Below are 10,449 nucleotides of genomic sequence, written 5' to 3'. Positions count from 1 at the left end.
AGCGGGTGGGCTGCAAGGGCGTGGGTACTCTGGTGGGGATGGTTTTGCTGGGCAGCAAGTCGGGGGGTTGCAATTGGGGGCCAAAAGCAGCCTGGGCAGGGAATGGGGGGTGAGGAGCTTTGCTGGGGCCACAGCCCCGCAGGGAAGGTGCTGATGGGCAAAGCCGGAGCCTCGCCGTGAAATTAGGCGGTGATTTCAAAGGCTGGGGCTGTAACTTCAGCTGCACATTTGATTAAAAATGTATGAATATCAGCCCGACCTTGGGCAGGACTCGGGGCTGACGCTCCCCCGGCAGCCCCTCGTCCCTCGCCGGAGGAGGAGGTGATGCTCTCGGCCAAAACGCGGCACAGGGATAACCCCATTGCCTGCCTTCCTGTGCCAGGGAGTGGGATTTCCACGGATGGGGCCTCTCCGGTCCCGTTTGGATGCCTGAAGTCTGCAGAGGGGACCCCGGGACCAAAGATTGGGCTGTCAGATCCTCCCCCCGCCCAGGGATGCTGGCAGTACCGGCGGCAGCCCTCCCGCCTGCGCCGAGGTGTGAAGTATTCCCCATCCCTTGCACCGATGAGCCAAAACCAAGCCTGGTGACAACATCAGCTTAGGAAAGGACCTTTCCTCCTGCCAGGTGATGTGGAGCTGGGAAGGATGGGGGGGGCCTCAGAAAATGGAAATCTCCCTGCTCCGCTCCCCAGGACGCTGTGCAGAGGCTCCAGTTTGGGAGCACCTTGCCGGGCTCTCATTAACATGGAAATAATTCAAGGGACACAAGCAAGACAGCTAGAAAAGCATTTTATCTGTTGCGCTGGAGCAAACTCTTTTTGCAGCGCAGTGTTCAAAGGACGGCACGACTGCAGGCAGCTGGCACCGCAGATAGATATGTTAAATGCAGATAGGCAGAGTAAATATTCACTAGAAGCCATTGCTATGCCCCAGCAGGCAGGGAATGGAGCGGGGCGGGGGGGTGTTTTTTGATCTTTCTACAAATGTGTTTGGGACCAATAGATACCAGCTCTGGTTTTGCAGGGAATCCTTGCCAATTTTACTCAATAGCATATATCTTGCAAAATAATTAATAATATTTTTGGCCGCCTCGGTGCACAGCTCTCCCCGTAGTAGCTGTTTTCGGCGCAGGACGGACTTGCTGCGAATACAGTCCAAAACCCAGCGGTTAATTTGCTGCATGCAAAGTCTTGTTCCTCCAAGTGTGAGCGATGGCTTGAAAAGCTCTTTTTTCCTTGCTAACCCTCAGAGCTTCCCACCCAGAGCCGCAGACCCCAGTACTTTCCCCTCTAGGCTTTTCCTCGCACGGTTTTTGTGTCTCCCAGCTGTGCTGCGGGTGATGCCAGCTCCCCGCATCCGCACCGCTCACGCGAGACATGCCTGGCAGGAATGAGTGGCGGGGGGCTTCCAGAAATGTCCCGCTCTTTGATCTATAATTTAAAAACCATTTTGTTTTGCCTTGGTCGTTTTAACCAGCAATTTGCTATAGCAAAAGAACACAATACCCCTTTAGGAAAGAAGAAATAAACTCATTCTTTCAATTAAATTTCTCCTGACCTTACTAAAACTTTTTCCCCGTTCCCTCTTCTAAAGAAGCAGCTTTTCTTTTTTTTATTTTTGTGATCTCCAATTCCACCGAGAGACAGAAGAAATCAGCATATCAGAGAAAACAACGATTCTTGTGATGCCCAGCAGTCACTAATTAACAAATTAAAAAAAAAAAAAAAAGAAATCTTTCTGCAGATAGGATTGTTTTCTGGCGATGTTGCCTTTTCTTTTGTCAGCGCTGTGACAAGGAACTTCTTTATTGCTGCAGATAGAGCAGATTAAACCATCCCTCTCACGCCGTTTGCCTAGTTGGATGGGCTTGTGAGGCTCATTATTTTGGCCCCCAAAGAAAATGCCTCACCCCCACTTTTATCCTATCGTGGGGGATCCTGCAGAGATGTGCATAGATGTGAAAATTGCAAAAGAGTGTTCAAGCCATGGCATCTGTCCCCTGGCTGGATTAGGCGTCCTTTTAATAAGCACGAGCATCCCTAGAGGATGGGGGCTCAGAGGCGCTGAGTTCACCTGTGGACTCAGTTCCAGTGGAACATCTGGAGAACACCTGGGGTCCCACCAGATGGGCCACCTCCCCCCTCAAGTCCATAGCCCCCAGCTGGCAGCACCCCCAGGAGACGTCCCCAAGGGGCCGAGCTGCAGCTCAGCCTGTCCCTCCCAGCACTGGTGGCAGCCTGCCCTCCTCCACACCGTCTTCCCAGGCTCCTTCTCCAAATTTCAGGATCGTTTTAGCCTCTCCCCTTCCCCAGCGCTCGTAGCCCTTGGGCACCCAAAGCAGAGGCTCTGTTGGGACCTGCTGCCGGCCGTGGGGGCTGAGTTCTCTGTTCACGCACCGGTGACCGAAGGTGGCACCCGTGGCGTCTCCAAACCTTACTTTGGGTCCAACGGTGAGGAGCAAAACGGGTCCCCAAAGCCAGCCGGCACAGAGCCATTCCCCAGGGCTCGGCACTGGAGTCCCGACCAGCTCTTGGGGTCTCTGCTGGAGTGAGGAGAAGGGCAGGATAGTTCCCTGCGTTTTTGGAGCGAGCCAGCTGCTGGGCTTCGGCTAAAGGACCTTGGAAACCCTCTTTGCCGAGGTCCCCTCCGAGGGCCGGCATCCTTCGGAGAGCTCCGACAAGTGTCACCCTGCAGCAGCGATGAGTCAAACGCGTGCGGGAGAGTCGCTTAATTCCCCAAACACCAACACCATCGTGTTTCTCTGACCGCTCCTCAATGTTCCCCTGGGGCTGCTGGCACCCCCTGGGTGCCCCGTGGGGCTGGGAGCGCGGGGCCGGCCCCAGGGAGGGCAGATTTGGGGAGCAACAACAAGCACAAGCCTGACCCGAGCGCCGTCACAGGCAGGACCCCGGCGCTGCCCAAAACCTGCGCCCGCTGCGACGGGCTCCGTGGGGCCACAGCCTTCCCGGGGTGCAGAGCAGGGGGACATGCGCAGCCTGGGACGGTGCATCAAAATACTCTTTTTTCCCCCCTTTTTTTGAGTTGCATAGGTTTCCCCGGTCAGGGGCCGTGGGTTTTGGCCGGCAGCGTGCCGGGGAGGTGATGGAGAGCCACGGCGAGAGCGGGGCAGCGGAGCCCTGCACAGAAACCTGCCCATCCTTTGCAGGCAGCTCCCCCTTGTTCAGCTCCTGCGCTCGGATGACCTAATTAAATTAATTTTGGTGGATTTTTTTTTTTCTTGGGTCTGGCTTAAAGATAATTAGCCAAAACATGCCCTGATTTCTTTCTTTGGAGTAAGATCTTCCATTTAATTATTCAGCAAGTGTGTTTTCACTCACCACGTACGCTCCCAGGGACAGCCGATGCCGGGTGCCAATCGAGGACTAGCTCTGGTCGCCCCGGTGGGACCCATCCTGCCCAGAGGAGCCCCGTCCCATCAAACCCTTCATCCCTGTTGGGGTTTTGCTGGGAACCCCACAGAGCCCCCAGCCTGCCGCTACCAGTGCAATGAGTTTGCCAGGCCTGAGGACACGGGGAGGGACGTGGCGGGTGCCGGGTGCCTGTGTGGGGCTCGGCAGAGCCAAAAAGTCCCTTTCCCGCTCCTCCAGAATCTGGAAAAAGTGTTTTCTCTTAAAATGTTTTCTTCTCCCCGTGGCCCTGGAGCGGTAATAAATCATCACTTATTTAAAACAAAATCCAGCTAATGGAGCAGCTGCATAATGTGTGCTTCAAAGGGAAAAAAAATGTCAGCAGTTTCCAAACTTTCGAGGTTAAAACGCTGTCAAGTTATTTTTAATAGTTTTTCATTTGTTTTAATTTGCCATTCCTTAATATGCAGCGAGGAACTTGGAAAATAATCATTTCCTCCTCGCGAGTCGTCTGCCCGGCTGGCAAACACAGCCTCGGCCTCTGTGCCAGCGGGCAGCGGTGGCCGGGGACGGCGGCAGCGCCGATGGGGCAGACGGGACCTCCCGGCACCGCGGCGCCTGGCCCTGCTGAACGGGGTGCTCCAACGGGCATGCCGGGCTGGGCCAGGCCGAGCTGGGCTGTGCCAAGCTGTGCCAAGCTGTGCCGGGCTGTGCCGTGTCAAGCCGTGCCCTAATGGGCCACGTCAAGGCAGGCCATGCCGCATGGAGCAGGGCTCTGCAGTGCCAGGCTGGGCCACGCTGAGCCAGGCTGTGCCAAACCGTGCTGTGCTGTGCGGTGCCAGGCCACGCTAAGTTGTGCCATGCCGAGCCGAACTATGCGGGGCAAGACTGTGCCAAGCCATGCTGTGCCGTGCCAAGCTGTGCAAGGCTAGGCCGTGCCAAGCCAAGGTGTGCCGACCTGAGCTGTGTAGGGCCAGGCTGTACCAAGCTGTGCTATGCCACGCCGAGCCATGCAGTGCCAGGCCATGCCGTGCTGAGCCGAGCCAAGCCGTGTGGGGCAAGGCTGTGCTGAGCCATGCTATGCCATGCCGAGCCAGGCCATGCCAAGCCACGCTGTGCCGAGCCAAGCCATACAAGGCAAGGCCGTGCCAAGCCGTGCCACGCTGAGCCAAGCCGAGCCACGTGGGGCAAGGCTGTGCTGAGCTGAGCTGCGCTGAGCCGTGCAGTGCCGTGTCACGCCGGGCCAAGCCAAGCTGCAATGGGGCCAGGCTGTGCCGACCCACGTTGTGCCGTGCTGAGCCGAGCCGAGCCACCTGGCACAAGGCTGTGCCGAGCCGTGCCGAGCCGTGCAGGACCCCACCGAGCCGAACCTATACCAGCTATACGGGGCAAGGCTGTGCCACTCCAATCCATACCGTACCACGCCAAACCGAGCCAAACCCCCCCAAGGCCCGCACTATACCAAGCCATACCATGCCAAACCGTGCCAAACCCAGCCACGCCAACACCAACAGATGGCGACAGGTCCCCATTGCACCCCCAGAACCCACCTCCCCCTTCCAGCAGCCGCCGGGGACACCGCGCCGGGGCCGTGCCGAGCCGCGCCGAGCCGCGCCGAGCCGGAACGGCTCGGCGCGGCTCGGCGCGGCTCGGCACGGCCCCGGCGCGGCATAAAAGGATTTAACTCAGCTCGTCTCGGCTCTCCCTCCCCCCCCCCCCGTCCGGTTATCGGGCTGGTTAATCCCGTATGTAAATGGCAGCCAATGGATGGTGCCGTTGAGCGGGGTTGGGATTAGCGGCGGGGCGAATGGCTGGCACTTTTACTGGGATTACAGAACAAAGAGCTGCTCTCCTTTCCCAGCTTGGGGGGGGGGGGGGGTGGTTTGGTGTTTTTTTTTTTTTTCCTCCCCCCCCCCCCGCTTCTTCCCTCCACCCCCCCCCCCCTCCCTTCCCTCCCTCCCACCTCCTCCTTCCTCCTCCTCCTTCTTTCCTTTAAGCCCCCACCGGGTAGTACCGGCTCCGCCCGGGGAGGAGGGAAGCGGCGGGAGGCGGCGGGAGGCGGCTCCATCCCGGCCCCCGCCCGCCCGCCCCCGCCGCTCCCGCGCAGCCTCGCCGGGGGAGGCAGGAGCGCCGCGCCCGAGACGCCCGCGGTAAGGAAAAGTTTTGCCCCCCCCTTTACTCCCCCCCCCGCTCCTCACGGTTCTCCCTTCCTTCCCTCCCCCCCCCACCCCTCCTCCGCCTCGGTCCCAGCCCTGGGGGTGACGGTGGGGAGAGCCCGGGGGGGGGGGGGGAGATGCGGGGGTTGGGGGATGCTAGGTGCGATGGGGCTGGGGGGGTGATGGGGGGGCGTTAGGGGTGCAGAGGGGGTATCAAGGTTTGGGGGGCAATAGGGTTAGGGGGGATGCTGGGCTCGTTAGGGTTGGGGGGGTGCAGGGGGGCATTAGGGCTTGAAGGATGCTGGGGGGGGGTGGTGATAGGACTGGGGGATGCTGGGGGGGGCAGTAGGGCTGGAGGGGGGGAATGCTGGGCTCATCAGGGCTGGGAGAGTGCAGGGGGGCAGTAGGGATACTGGGAGGGATGGCGCTGGGGGGATGCAGGGGGGCATTAGGGCTGGGGGACGCTGGGCTGAGAGGTGTGGGGGGGGCAATAGGGCTGGGAGATGCTGCAGGGCAATAGGGTTGCAGGGATGTTGGGGGGCTATAGGGCCGGGAGGGATGTTGGGGGGGCTATAGGGCTTGAGGGAGATGCTGGGGATATTAGGGCTTGGGGGGGGATGTTGAGCTCATTGGGGCTGGGGGGGTGGGAATGCTGGGGGTGATGCTGGGGCTTGGGATCCATCAGGGCTGGGGGGGGATGCCAGGAGGCAATGAGGCTGGGGAGGGGGGCATAGGCGTTGGGGGTGATAGTGCTGCAGGGGTGCTCGGGGTGGTGAGGCGGGGGGGGGCGCAGGGAGCAGTAGGGCTGGGGGGGGTTGATAGCGCTGAGGGAGCGCTGGGGCAGCCGGGCAGGGGATGTCCGGCTGGCCCTTGGTGCCCACCACCGCAGCGGTGTTCCCTATCCCTAAGGCAGCTCCGGGGCCACCACCTGCCCCGGCTGCGTGGTGCCGGGCAGGAGGGGAAGCTGCAAGCAGGGCTCTGCCGGGGCTCGTCTCCCTCTCCGCCAGCGCAGGGAAAGGCGGCAGCGCAGCTGAAAATAGAAACGCAGGCTTGAGCTGACGAAGCGCTCGGGGGGTTCGGCTGGGCTGGTGACCCGGCCTCGGCACCGCGGCCCGTGGGGTGCAGGGACGGACGGACGGACATCCTCTGCGGCTCCCCAGCGCTGGCGGGGGCGAGCGGAGGTTTCTCGGTGCGTGGGGATGACCGTGACGGGGAGAAAGTTGCTCCCCGGGGAGCCGGTGCCCTTGTCCTTCCAGCGCGTGGGGCTGGCGGTGGGTTTATCTGGGATAAGCTGTAAATCAGAGAGATCCTATTAATGCATCTTGTGCAGGCGTGAGCCTCGGACCCGTCGGCGCTGTGCAGGTAATCCCGGGTGTTCGCGGCAGGCGCCAGGCACGCCTGGGCGAGAGCGCTTCGGGAGGCTTTGGTGCCGCCGAGCATCGCTGCAGAGCCGTGGGGCTGGGTGTCGTGGGCGCTTCGGGGTCGGTCGCTCGGCCTCCCGCTGCATCCATCGCCCGTTGATGTGCGAGCTCCGGACATTGGAACTGCCTGGGGCTGTCAGCACGGACCCTCACATGACGGGAGCCCCTGGCTTTGGGGAGGTCTGTTCCCCACGCTGCTCCCACTTGCAGGAGCTGCTGGAAGTGCTGCAGCTGGGGAATAATCCCGCAGATGCGAGCACCTTTAATTCCACAGGATCCCGGGTCTCTGGTCCCCAACCGGCACAGCCCGACCCGCTACGTCGGCTTGTTGCCCATCCGAGCCCACGGAATTTCCTACTCCGGTGGAAAGTGCTTGCTCAGAAATAAGAAAGCAGCGCGGCAGCTGCCAGCATCAGACCCGACCCCGCCGGCGGCTGAGGGGCTGGGATGCTAAAGGCCACGGCTCGCCGCCGCTGCCCGTGGGCCCCTGCCGCCGGAGCAGCGAGCCCTGGCACAGCGGTGTGTGCCACCGTCGGGGCGATAGCAAGCAGCCCGTCGGGCGTCAGGGTCGCCTTTGAGCCGCAGCAGCACGGTGCGGCTCTGTGGCCGCCCGCGGGTCCCCCGCTCCTCTCCCTTGGCTCCCCGTGACCGCCGGGGGACGGGGTGCCCCGGTTCGGGGCTGTGCCGCTGGTTTTCCCGGGCACCGCTGCTGCGCGAGTTGGTGTTGCCTCTCAAGGCCGCGTTTTTGGGGTGAACCCTGCCCAGCGTGTGTCACCGCTGGGTGCGGGGAGGGGAAGGGTTTGGGCAGGTGCCCTCGCGGGGGGTGCTCGCAGGAGCTGGTGGGTGACGAAGGGGACACGTGCTGGTGGCCCCCGCCGCCTCCCTCCCGGGAGCGCTTCACGTCTGGGCGAAGGAGCTGCTGGTGCTGCTGCTGCGGGTCGCTGCTCTTTCAGGTTTGCTAATGAGAAGCTGGGAGAGGAGGGAAAGAACCTGCTCAGGGACGTATTTAGCAACCTGCCCTACCAGCTGGGGCGAGAGAGATGCGGTGCCCTCGCTGGCAGGCCAGCGCTGTCCCAGCAGCCTGGTGCAGTGCCGGCAGGCATCTGGTGGGACTTTGTGTGGGGCAGGAGGTGACAAGGAGGGTGGGCTTTGGGGCCAGCACGGAGGGGACAGGTCTGGCTGTCCCGCATGACGTGCGTCACGTATGACTCGAGCGATGCTCTGCTAAAAGAAAAGAGAAAAATCCCCCAAACCCCCAAATCCCAGGCCCAAAACAAAGTGACCTCTCAGTGTTGGAGCTAATGGGGGAATTCCCATCTGCTGTTCCCGCAGGAAATAGCTCAGATTTTTTTGGGCAATTATCGATGCCCTGTGCTTCCTTTGGGAATTTCGGCGGCTGCACCCCGGCAGCCAGGCTGGAGGAATGCAGAGGGACTCCAGTCCCGTCCCCATCCCATCGCCCGCTGCGGGGCTGACCCCTGGGGTGGGCGCAGGGCTCGGCGCCAGCGGTCCCCGGCTCGGTGCCCTGCCCTGCCCGTTGGGCGACGGGCGCGGTTATTCCTTGTGCCACCAGCGTCCGTTTGCAGATGCCTGTGGCAGGTGGACGTGGCGGTGGTTCATCCTGGGAGAAGAGGTGTGGATGGGGGCTGCTTCTCCTGGGATGGCTGGGCTTGGGTGTCGGTGGTGGGTGATGGTTTGGGGAAGGGGATGAGCGGGCGAGGGGCTGTGTTGGTGTCCACGCTCTGCTCCCGGCCTTCTGGCCACGTCTGCCTGTGTCGCAGCTTGTCGGCAATGACAAACCTCCTCCGGGTCTTTGGGGGGAGCGGAGGCGGATGCTGAAGGCACCTGGGGTGGGTTTGCCACCATCAGAAGCCTTGCCCTGAGGGCAGGGAGGAGGAGAGGAAAGGACCTACTGGGAGCTCCTTCTGAGCACGGAGGTATCCTTCCAGGAGCTAAAAATGTATTTATTGATTCATTTATTGGGAAGAGCCCAGCTGGAAGCTGTAAGGAAGGGCCTCTGGTGTCCATCTGGATGCTGGCCTGAGCAGCGGGGCTGGGGGCAGAGAGCAGCCCCGGCCGGAGGTTTGCCATGGAGGTGGCAGGTCTTTTGCAGACTGGAGCAAGGTTTCCCAGGACCTTGCTCTGCCCCGTTGCAGCCTGTCCCTTCACGGGACATGTTTTATTTACGTCTCTTGAAGCATTGTCTTTAAAAAGAGGTCAGGAGCCCTCGGGCTGGTCAGAAGCTGCAGAAGGCTCGGGGCTGTGCGGTGGCCAGGGCCTGGGTGGACTTTATGGATTGGGGGTTTGGGGTTTTTTTGCTCACCGGTTCAATGCTTTGTTTCTTAGTGCACCCCCGTTCGTTGAATTTGCTTCAAGTCCAAGAGAAAAATGTCAAGTGAGTCCAGGTGGGCCCTCAGCCCTGCTGCGTGGTGCCCCCGTGGTGGTGGAGCAATGGGCTGGGATGGGGAGCTGCTGCTGGAGAAATCCCCTAAAGCCGCTGGGGCATTGCTGTTGTGGGAATACTCCCGTGTCTCGTCCTGGTTCGGGAGCTGCTGCCGAACTCCACCTTACAAACACTTTAGTGGTGATTTCCGAGGGACTTGCCTATGGCAGCAGCGAGGCTTTCCCATAGGTAGGATGTTGTGAAGAAAAGCACTTGGTACACGAATCCCCTCCTCGAGAGCAGGCTGTACCGAGGTGGGATTTACATTCCTGCACGCAAGCAGCTTCTGTTTGAGTTTTCTGGCTTCCCATTGCCTTGTCTCTGCTCTGTGCTGGTCTGCCTGGTTTAAGAAGAGAATTAACCACAGCAGGGTGAGCAGGGGACCAGTGAGGAGCATCGCTCTGCTGCTGCGTGTCCGCATGGATGTCATCGTCCTTTACCTGGGTTTCCCCGCTTAGAGCTGATCTCCACTTCTCACGTGAGGGATGAGGTGTCTGTCTTAATTTTAAGTCTGCAACATCAAAAGGAGCAAATGCTGGTGGGGTAGTCAGTGTGGACCCGGGAGAGGTCCTGGAAATGTGTCACCCAGTGCCTGCCTGCGTGCCTGGGACCTCTGTCCCAGAAGATTAAAGGGGACAGACCCAGATGTCCCCTGCCCGTGGGTGACATCCCCTGTGGGGTGTGCCAGGGTCTGGCTGCACCCCTGAGCCATCCAAGTGGGTGCGAGCAGGTGGGTGCAAAGGCTCCTGGTGGGCACCACGGACCCACTGCTGATCCGCTCCTGGAGCCCCATGGGCAGAGTAAAACCTGGGAGTTTGGAGGGTGCTTTGGGGCTTAGATCCCTCTGGAGACGGCCGGGAGGAAAACTGGTGGGCTGATGTTTTGTAACCTTTTTTATTTTTTTGGAGCATTTCTTGCACTTTTTGGTGATGTGTGTGAGTGCTGGTCGCTGTCAGGGGTTGTGTGTCCTGCTTAGCTGGGATGTTCCTGAAGGAGAGACCTCCTCCTGTAAGGGGTGGATGGAGGTTGGAGGGATGTGCGTGCTTCTGAGAGAAATGTGT

At 60.7% G+C, this 10,449-nt stretch overlaps 1 protein-coding gene across 5 annotated transcripts in view; it reads left to right on the top strand.

Moving 5' to 3' along the window:
• Positions 1-5,328: 5,328 nt before the first annotated feature.
• GTF2IRD1 (GTF2I repeat domain containing 1) overlaps positions 5,329-10,449 on the top strand; it is a 68,758-nt gene continuing 63,637 nt past the window's right edge. For 3 of the 5 annotated variants that reach the window (XM_075032454.1, XM_075032455.1, XM_075032456.1), the window contains exon 1: positions 5,427-5,518. The gene's annotated coding sequence lies outside the window, so the exon portion shown is untranslated. Of the gene's footprint in view, positions 5,519-10,449 lie in introns of all 5 variants that reach the window. The other 2 variants (XM_075032458.1, XM_075032457.1) reach the window with 1 other exon arrangement.

The sequence above is a fragment of the Buteo buteo genome, chromosome 7, assembly GCF_964188355.1.
Source record: "Buteo buteo chromosome 7, bButBut1.hap1.1, whole genome shotgun sequence".
In the NCBI taxonomy this organism is placed as follows: Eukaryota; Metazoa; Chordata; class Aves; order Accipitriformes; family Accipitridae; genus Buteo; species Buteo buteo.
The sequence above is the reverse complement of the archived record's forward strand: the minus strand, read 5'-3'. Positions and strand labels throughout refer to the sequence as shown.